This window comes from Sphaeramia orbicularis, chromosome 7, assembly GCF_902148855.1.
Source record: "Sphaeramia orbicularis chromosome 7, fSphaOr1.1, whole genome shotgun sequence".
Lineage (NCBI taxonomy): Eukaryota > Metazoa > Chordata > Actinopteri > Kurtiformes > Apogonidae > Sphaeramia > Sphaeramia orbicularis.
Genome location: NC_043963.1, coordinates 24769292 through 24779578, shown reverse-complemented (window position 1 = coordinate 24779578; position 10287 = coordinate 24769292).

The following is a 10287-nucleotide window of genomic DNA, read 5'->3' as shown; positions in this document are numbered from 1 at the left end:
CTACTTTGTTACCCTGTATTTTTACTAATCCATTGTCGGTATAATCATAAGCACAGAAAAACAGAGAAACATCTGCACTACATTTTGATTATTATGTAGTAATAAGTTTCTACATTGCCAGCTATTATAACATCCACCCAGCAGCTGTTTTATAACTCTGCTAAGCAACTCCTGCAGCCTACTTACTAAACATATCTAAGCTGTTTAATTTGATATGATTAGCACCGTTTAACTCAGCTGTTAATACAACTTATGTAAGGTCTGGCTGCAAAGCATGAATGTGGGTCAACCTCTTCCAAAACCAAAGGTTAAGATGGTCATTTTTTAGATGTCACCTTCATTTGACTTTATGGTCATTTTCATAGTTTGTCTATTCATAGAAACATGCAGACCATTATACTTATGCTGAACATTTCAAGAGATCACTGTCCACTTATCAGTTACTGCTGTTACTGCACAGACAAGCTGGATGATTTGTCATATATCCTTCTGTAATATCTACACTACATATAAATAGAGCAGTCCACCTGCGCTATTTAATCTACACGTGACTGAATGCACGTTGAAATGGATGCAAATGTACCATCATATTGTTGTGACAGATTATCCCTGTGCACGTTGCATGCTGCAAAGAGGGAGGTTAAATGTAACTTTGCAGCCATAGTGATAATGTTTTCTTTAACCTTGATATGCTTTTCAGGTCAACTTTGACCCAATTTAACCTTAATACAAACATCGTCAACAGTAATTTTGAAGCTTGAGATTTAAAAACTTTTCCTGAAGACAAAATTAAAAGAAAATATTTAACTCTGCATAAGTATATGGTGATAAAAATACTTGCACATTGATGGTGATTTGGGTCAGTTTTGATTCTTATGTGTTAAATCCTTTGTAATGGTTATAAATAAATGTTATAAATGAAATCTCTCTTACTCAGAACATTACTGTTCCCTTTCTACAGTTTTAAAAAGTCTTAAAGGCCATAATGTGTCATGTTTTTTAATTAAAACAGGGGTATGTGACTTGATATAATAGTAAAAAAAATTGATGTAAGACATTATCAGATACATTCTTCATTCTCGCTGAAGCATCAGTCATCTATTTGTTAATGTCAGATTTGTATCAGTACAAACAGATGGGTAGTTCATTGACCCAGATGTACAGACAAGTGAAGGTGTGGACAGTCAATAATGTGTTACTGAATGCAACATGCATAATACCCGCATTACAACTTGAAAAATAAACTTTTAGTACTTCATTAATTCTGAAGTGGAAGAAAAATGTCATCTATTAATAATTCAGTATCAATCCACCAGATATTCTCCCGTGAATGTGAGGGGACAAATATTGCGCTTGTTCCCTGTATCGACCCTTCTTCGAAACATGGCAAATTACAGCATCTATGAATAGACTGAACAAAGTCTGTTCAGAGTCCAGTCTGGAGACGGATAATCATACTGTTCAAACATGGAAACCAAATAGTTCTAGTTTTGTATGTGAAATATGTAAAGCTACATAAAGCCAGCCAATATTTTCCCATTTGCACAACCAAAGACATGATTAACAGCCTCAGAAGATCTAGATATTTTAACTATTTAAAAACCAAAGGATCTTTCCTCTACCTTGCCCTGAAGCTGATCTATTCCTGGCAACGCTTCTGAGAGGCACTTGGTCTAAAAATGTCCTGTGATGCCAGCCAAGCATGCTGACACGGGAGTCTCCCACCCTGCAGGCCTTTTTGTTTTTATTAGTGCAGAGGGCACACAGACTACTGGGTGTAATGTTGACAGAAAAAAGACGAAGGACAAATTCCCAGAATATTTACAGCAAAACAACACAAAAGCAAAGTCCACAAAAGATTAAAATAGAACAAAAAAGACAAACAATAACAAAAGCGAGACGTGACCATTGAGAGGTGGAAAGGTACAGGATTAGAGGCTGTACTTAAGGTCGTTAACATCAGTTTTGTAAATACAGGGCCTCAGAACCCATTCGGTTGTGTTATTTGTCAATTTATGAGGTTTTAATTGCCACAAATTTAATTTGTATAATGCTTAGATTTGTGTTTTTTTGTCAGTGCAAGTGAAAATCTATTGCATGAAAGTCCACAATTGGGATGTTACACCTAATTCTGTCCTTTAAGCTTCATACATGCACTGACCTGTTGGCAAAATATACACTGCTGCTCATAAAGTTGGAATAATTTTGTTTTTATGACACATTCCTCTTTTTATTCCTATTTATACACATCAGTAATCAATTTAGACCAGTGTGATGATTATATACTGAGTCCGAGTTACACTTTATTTATCAAAAATAAATCACATTGTCACAATCATTTCATGCATAGAGGTAAAAATATTTTATTCCACCTTCACTGGCAACACTGTAGTTAACATAACTCACTCATATAATCATATTCCTGCATAAAACCTACATTTACATAGAGGAACATAGAAACTACTTTTCATTTTCCTCCAAGGCTTGAATAGAAAAGGGATGATTTTTCAACAAACCAATGTGAAATAGTATTAAAAACTGAGTGTATTTTTAAAATGTTCGATGGACTTGATGGCAAAAGTGTAAATTAACAGTAGATTGATTGCACTTGTCCTCTAGAGTCATGAGTTGTGAAGTTTTTAAAGGACTAGTGCAATGAGAGGGTACTCACAAACTGAAATGTGATTAGAAACATGCATTATTAATTGTTTGGTTCAATATGTGGCTCACAGTTTCTTTGTAATGAATCCATTAAGACATATGAATGAAAATAAGCAGCAGATTGGAGCTTAATGAAGCTTGATTTCTTATCATAACAGGGTTGGATCAGTTTAGACTGAATCATATTTCTTTGTGATAGTGAAACTCTATTCCAGGGTCAGAGTGATCTTAAAACACTCATCATCTGTAGATGTTGGAGAATGTTGGCATGGACACATGGGGCAATCCTGGCCATCAATCAACTGATAGGGGGAATGTGGGGCAAAGGTATCCCAGCCTCCGACTCAGCCACATCGACCCAGGAAGAACCCAGTCCCTCATAAAATACACAGGCAGGTCCCGCGTGGATCAGATGGGGCCCCTGTCAGTTTCCCGGTATTAGCTGAATCACTGTTGAATGATACTGAAGTTACACATTTGCCCTCTCAGTTGAAGGATCTGGTCTGTTGGCAGAGGCTCAAGTGTCGTCCTGTTTTAGGTCTGTATTTGAACAGGAGCATGAGGGGAGAACGTGGACCACGGAGCTCACAGACATCCACGTGTCACTTCATGATCAGTCGTCTCTGTTGTCACAGTGACTCACCGCAGTTGTTTATTTGTGTTTCCTGTGTGAACTAAGTGTATCTTTTTATATTCTGGGAAAAAGAAAATTCCATTATTTGAGCTGAAGTTTGCCTGTACATGCGCAAATAAGTTTATCACACTGCTGAGTGCTATTCTGATCCACTGAGTTTAGTCTAAGTTTGTTTTTTTTATTCATTTTATATCATATTCAGTGTGGGAAAACATTTCAGTTTGCAAGATTTCATACATCCTTTTACTCCTGTACCTGAAATGATTTTTATATCAGAGAAGTATATTGTTTCAAAAAGAGAAAACAAAGTAAGAAACCATTATACCAAACAAAGACACATGCACACAGGAAGAAAGAAGAATTAAAAAGGGAAAATCCCATTCAATTTCCTTGAAATACGAGGAAAATATGTTTTAAGCAATTTTTAATTAGTTCAGTGAAGTTTATTGGATAAAGAACATAAGAAACAGATTAATATTCAGTTCTGTTTATACAGTATTTAAGTGGAATTACAATTAGAAGGCACTGGAAGTATTGGTATTTGTAAAGGTAAATTTTTGGGGGTATAAGCCTGAGATTTATTAAAATGGCTCCTTCAGCTCACTTCTGTTTCCTTCCATCTCCAGCTCCTTCAAATAGTTAAAAAAAAAAAATAATAATAATAATAATCTGTATTTTATTGTATTGCTTTGTTCATCAGGTTATCTGCAGCTCTTATGAAACATTTTAATGAATTAAAAAACAGTTGAGGCCATTGCAGTTGTTGTGTGTGAATGTTGCCTCTAGTCAATATTCAACCCTAGTCTTGAACACTGTGGGATTTTTACACAGGAAATCAGCTGTGAATGTTTTTTTTGTTTAACCTGAAATGCAGCTCTTGGAAATTTTTGCACACGTTGTAGAATTCAATAGTGTGAATATTCAACCTTTGCCTGAACAAACTGTTCTTTGGAACCTGTCTGTATTGTCCCTAGACACTTCAACTTGAAGCCAGCTGTGAATGTCGCCAAACCCACATAAAAGTCCAGCCAATGCATTGGATAACACTAGAATTGCATTTACACTCTGAAATGATAAAGATAGATCAGAACAGACTGGCCTGGATGGAAACCAGTGACATGAGGTGTCAGCTGAAGAACAGAACTGTGACATAATATGTTCACAAGTAACTCCAAAAAACATATTTTTTAGGCAGCACTAATGGCCTGAAAATTATAAACATGGACCTAAGACATGATGAAAAACTATAGTAATCTGTCTGAGGCTAGCATTAGGTTTGTTGGTTTAGTAAAGTTCTAGTGACAACACATATACACTACCGGTCAAAAGTTTTAGAACACCCCAATTTTTCCAGTTTTATATTGAAATTCAAGCAGTTCAAGTCCAATGAACAGCTTGAAATGGTACAAAGGTAAGCAGTGAACTGCCAGAGGTAAAAAAAAAAAAAAAAAAAAAAAAAAAAAAAAAGGTAAGGCTAAACAAAACTGAAAAATAATATACATTTTAGAATTATATAAAAAGGCGAACAAGAAATGGGTTAACAACTTAAAGCAGTTCTGCATAAATGAAGGTCGAAAGTTGGTGCTACCAGTTCCTACAGGTGTCCCAATGTTTCTTAATTACTTCCAACCCCCTCTGTACCATACCGTTGTGAACAGTATTGTACTGCAGAAATGGTAAATGGACTGAACTCATATAGCGCATTTTCTACACCTTCATGGTACCCAAAGCACTTTATAAGTCCTCACATTCACAAACACACTCACCAGTGGGTGGCTGCTGCCATGCAGGGTGCTGCCTAGCCCTGCTGGGAGCAATTCAGGGTTCAGTGTCTTGCACGACATGTGGACAGTCGGAGCCAGGATTCGAACCGCTGACCCTTTGGTCATTGGACGACCGGCCCCCAGAAAGTAGTGTGTTACTATAAAAATGGCAAGGAAAAGGCAATTAATGATAGAAGAGAGACAGACTGTCATAACACTGAAAAATGTAGGTCTTTCCTACAGAGAAATTGCCAAGAAAGTCAAGGTGTCACCAAGTACAGTTTCCTTCACTATCCAAAGGCTCTCAGTACTGGGGGAAATGCTGACAGGAAGAGGTCTGGCAGACCCAAAGACACAACAGAATCAGAAGACAAGTTTCTCAGAGTCAACAGCTTGTGTGATAGGAGACTCACAGGACAACAGCTTCAAGCACAGCTCAACAGTGGTCGTAGTAAGCAAGTCTCAGTTTCAACTGTGAACAGAACACTTCCAGTTGCAGGTTTGATGGGTCGAGTTGCAGCAAGAAAGCCATTGCTGAGACTTCAGAATAAGAAAAAGAGGCTTCGCTGGGCCATGAAACACTGCCAGTGGACTACTGAAGACTGGAAGTAGGTGTTATGGACTGATCAAACCTGCAACTGGAAATCTTCTGTTCACAGTTGAAACTGAGACTTGCTTACTACGACCACTATAATAGCTGTGCTTGAAGCTGTTGTCCTGTGAGTTGCTTATCACACAAGCTGTTGACTCTGAGAAACTTGTCTTCTGATTCGGTTGCAGCTTTGGGTCTGCCAGACCTCTTCCTGTCAGTATTTCCCCCAGTTTCTGAGTGCCTTTGGATGGTGAAGGAAACTGGACTTACTGACACCTTGACTTTCTTCGCAATAGGCCGTAAGCTACTGTCGTCATGCGGTGTCGGGCAGCGGCGTCTGTCGTCATCTGTTGTCCGTTACAAAATTTTCAATCATCTTCTTCTCCGTAACTACAATTCTGATTGACTTCAAACTTGGTATACAGCTTCTTTATGATGATGTCAACAAAAGTTGGTGAAATTATCTGGATCCGGATCTGTTTCTGGATTTGGTGTGACTTTGAATAATTTCCCCATTATAAGAGATAGGAACTGGATCGATGCAATAACTCAGTAAATATAAATGATATCAAGTTGAAATTTCTACAGTCCAGCCCTGATGGGGAGATGACCAAAACATAATGGCCACATGCTGACCAGGATCTTCTTCTGGATCCGGGAACTTACGAAAAATTTAACATGGGCTCTTATGGGGAAAAAATTTCAATTGTCTTCTTCTCCGAAACTACAGTTCTGATTGACTTCAAACTTGGTATACAGCTTCTGTATGATGATGTCAACACAAGGGATTGAAATTATTTCAATCCAGATCTGATTCTGGATTTGGTGCGACTTTGAAAAATTTCCCCATTATAACAGATAGGAAGTGGATTGACACAATAAATCAGTAAGAATCAATGATATCAAGCTGGAATTTGAATTTTTTACAGATCTCATTGGAATATGACCAAAGCATGGGCTATTTCTGTAATATAATAAATACACATAACTGGCTGATAATAAATGGCATCTGCATACATTTCCCAAACCTTTCAATTTGGCCAGTAAGTTACAGGGCCATTGGTCCTATTTTTAAGTGTTATGATGGTCTGTCACTCTTCTATCGTTAATTGCCTTTTCCTTGCCATTTTTATAGTAACACACTACTTTCTGCCGTACAATACTGTTCAAATAATGCTCACAACGGTATGGTACCAAAGTGTGTTCCAACACTACTTTTATGCAGAGGGGGTTGGAAGTAATTAAGAAACGTTGGGACACCTGTAGGAATTGGTAGCACCAACTTTCGAGGCTTGATCAACCTCCATTGCTGCAGAACTGCTTTAAGTTGTTAACCCATTTCTTGTTCGCCTTTTTGTATTCTGAAATGTACATTATTTTTCAGTTTTGTTTAACCTTACCTTTTTTTTTCTTCTTTTTTTTTTTTTTTTTACCTCTGGCAGTTCGCTGCTTACCTTTGTACCATTTCAAGCTGTTCATTGGACTTGAACTGCTTGAATTTCAATACAAAACTGGAAAAAATGGGGTGTTCTAAAACTTTTGACTGGTAGTGTACATTTTTCAGTCGCTGTATTAATGTACAGGAGTTAAAAAAAAAAAAAGTTCCAGGGGAAAAAACAGCTTCTATAAACAAAAGTGGTCATATTTACTGACCTGCCTTTGCACTTTAAATGTCTCTAACAATTTTGTTCAAATTTATTCCATTAATTTCTGATGTTTAATCCTCCTGAGACCCAGCAATGTATTTTGTCTTCTGTAGTAGACAACAGTTTCACAGCTTTACTTTAAAAAAAAAAAAAAAAAAGGCCACTGAAAAGGACATTACATGTTTTTAAAAAATGTATCTGAGAAAACTGTTGCATCATGCTGATTCCAATTATGGAAATTATTTAATGTAAAATGGGGAAAATGTTTACTTACTGGGTCTTAGGAGGATATACCAGGTTTCATTTAACACATGTCAGACATTTTTAATTGTTTGTGCTGTTTCTTGTCATGGGGTCAGGGGTCACACTACATAAAACAGCTAGGGTTTTTTTTGCATGTCTCAAGGCTGTGCACATGATTCCTGTAGTTTCTTGTTGTATCTGAAAAAAGGGAATAAGAAATAAATATGTATGCTCATTTGAACTCTGAAAAAACAATAAAGCTAAAAGTGGCCCAAGACTTTTGCAAAGTACTGGAAGTTAAAATGGCATTTGATATTTCTTTCACAAATGACCTTTCTTTATTATTAATTTCAAAGTAATTTTCTCACCTCTTGTCATTCAGGAAATTAACTGAATAAAAGACAGGAGTGTGTGTTTATTCTAGTTTTTATTATTGTTTTGATGTTATTTTCATGCCTAAACATATGAATTTTAAGCGTGTGCTTTTGAGGTAAAATTCTGCCTCATTTTCTGTTCACGTTTGTAGACAGAACATGTAACACCTTAAACACCATAAGCAAAGAAAATATGTTACCATCACACAAAACAAATACACATAAACACATCTCACCTAATTTCACCTTTTAATATGTTAGTAAATTTCATAGTGAGTTTCACTATGATGAATGAAGTCCGTGCAGGATGTTTTCACAATTATCTGCTGAACCGACATGGTCTTCATTGTTAGTGTTTGTAGAAAGAAGGATTTTGGCATCAGAAGTATAGCCGAGCTACTTCTTAACTAATGACAACTTTAACAAGTGCAATGTTGCAATTACATAGTTTTGAAATGGAAAAAAAAGGAATAGGAGATGTTTCTTTCCTTTAGGAAAGAGCAGAATTTGTATATATTTGTAAAACTAAAGTAGTTTGGTATAATTCTGTTTAGGATTTGCTCAAACGGCTACTCAACTTCACATCTGTGTAGTCTTCTGCACCAATAAATAAATAAATAAATAAATAAATAAATAAAACAAGTGGTGCCAGGCACAACAAACCCCACCCCTTCAACACATTGTAGCTTATTTTGCCATTGATCCAGCTGATGTCATCATGCCTATGCATGTGGTGATGTCAGCATATCAACTGCCTCTATATATGTACCACTTTTGAAGTAAATTGAAACAAAATTGATGTTTTTATAGACATTTGAAATTTCACTCAGTATTGAGGACTTGCAGCTGACGTCACTGGTCATGTGATTGTTGTTTACACCGCCATATTGGTAGGCACAATATCTGGATCCAGAGAGTCAGAACTGTTGCTTTATAACGTGTTTTTCTTTGGACTCGTGTTTGCGTGTTTTGTTATTTGCGAGTATGTCTGCTTGTGATAAAGGCACCATAGATGAGTTTCAATGTTTACTAACAACAGCGATGCGCGTGCAACTTGGAGGTATAAACACTTGTACCAGCTCCAGCCGCTCACATCAGCCGCATACACCTCCAGGCTCTCCCCCGAAAGTCGTGAATGAGCCGATATGTTAGCTCTAAAACGGTCCATTAACTGTCTCTGTTCAAAAGCCGATCCCATCTTCTCTTTCACAGCCGCATAATTTGACTTGACCGTATCGGGAAGGCTGTCCCATAGTAGAAAAGCAGACTGTCACAGACAGGTGGGGGGTATTGTCACCAGCTCCAGCGGAACTCACGGGTGTCGCCCGCCGTAGCTCCGACTGCCACTTCCAGCTGAGGAAACTCTGGCTGCCATCTCCGGCAAAGGGAACAGGTAGATCCACAATCACTCTCTCTCTATAGGGTGATAGGCCAGGGGAAGCCCTCCTGGTAGGTTTAAAGGGGTCTTCATTACCGTACCACATGATGACAATTCTCTTTTTTTCCACGCCGCTAAGCCAACAGGCACGCAGGCTAACTATACTGAGAAGCTAGGCTAACCGCGGTAATAACTATAAACAGCGGTCGGCAGAACAGAACCACCGCTGCCACCAGTGTAACCGAGCGGTCTTTATGCCTAACTTATAAATGGTGAAAGCTAAGAAATAAACGGCACACAGGATTTTAGCAGATCCATCGTTTAACACGTTGTACGATCCAAGGAAAGCTTGCCTACCAATATGGCGTCGTAAACAGAAAACCACGTGATCATGTGACGTATGTGTAAAATCTCAAAAAGCAATGGAAGACGACAAAAGAGTAAAAAAAATCATAAGAAATTTTAACTTTGACCTACTTTTCCCAAAATGTAACCACATCTATTCTGGGTCACTGGGAATCTATAAACCCAATTTTGTATGAATTCAACCAATAGTTTTGCTGCTACAGACATGTGAAATTTTGCCCATTATAAGTAAATAGGAGAAAAAAATATTCTAAAAATTCATAAAAAAATTTAAACTTTGACATATTTTTCCCAAAATGTAATGATATCTGTTCTGGATCACTGGCAATCTATAAACCCAATTTGGTATGAATTCAACCAATAGTTTTGTTGCTACAGACATTTGAATTTTGCCCTTATAAGTAAATGGGGAACATTTTTTTTTTTTTTAAATTCATTAAAAATTTGAACCTCTACCTACTGTTCCCAAAATGTAATCAGATCTATTCTGGGTCACCGGCACTCTACAAACTCAATTTGATATGGATTCAACCAGCATTTTTGGTGCTAGAGTGTTAACAAACAAACAAAGAAACAAAAACAATACCCCTTGCCTCCCCTTCAAAAGGGTGTGGTAATAAGGTCATCAGA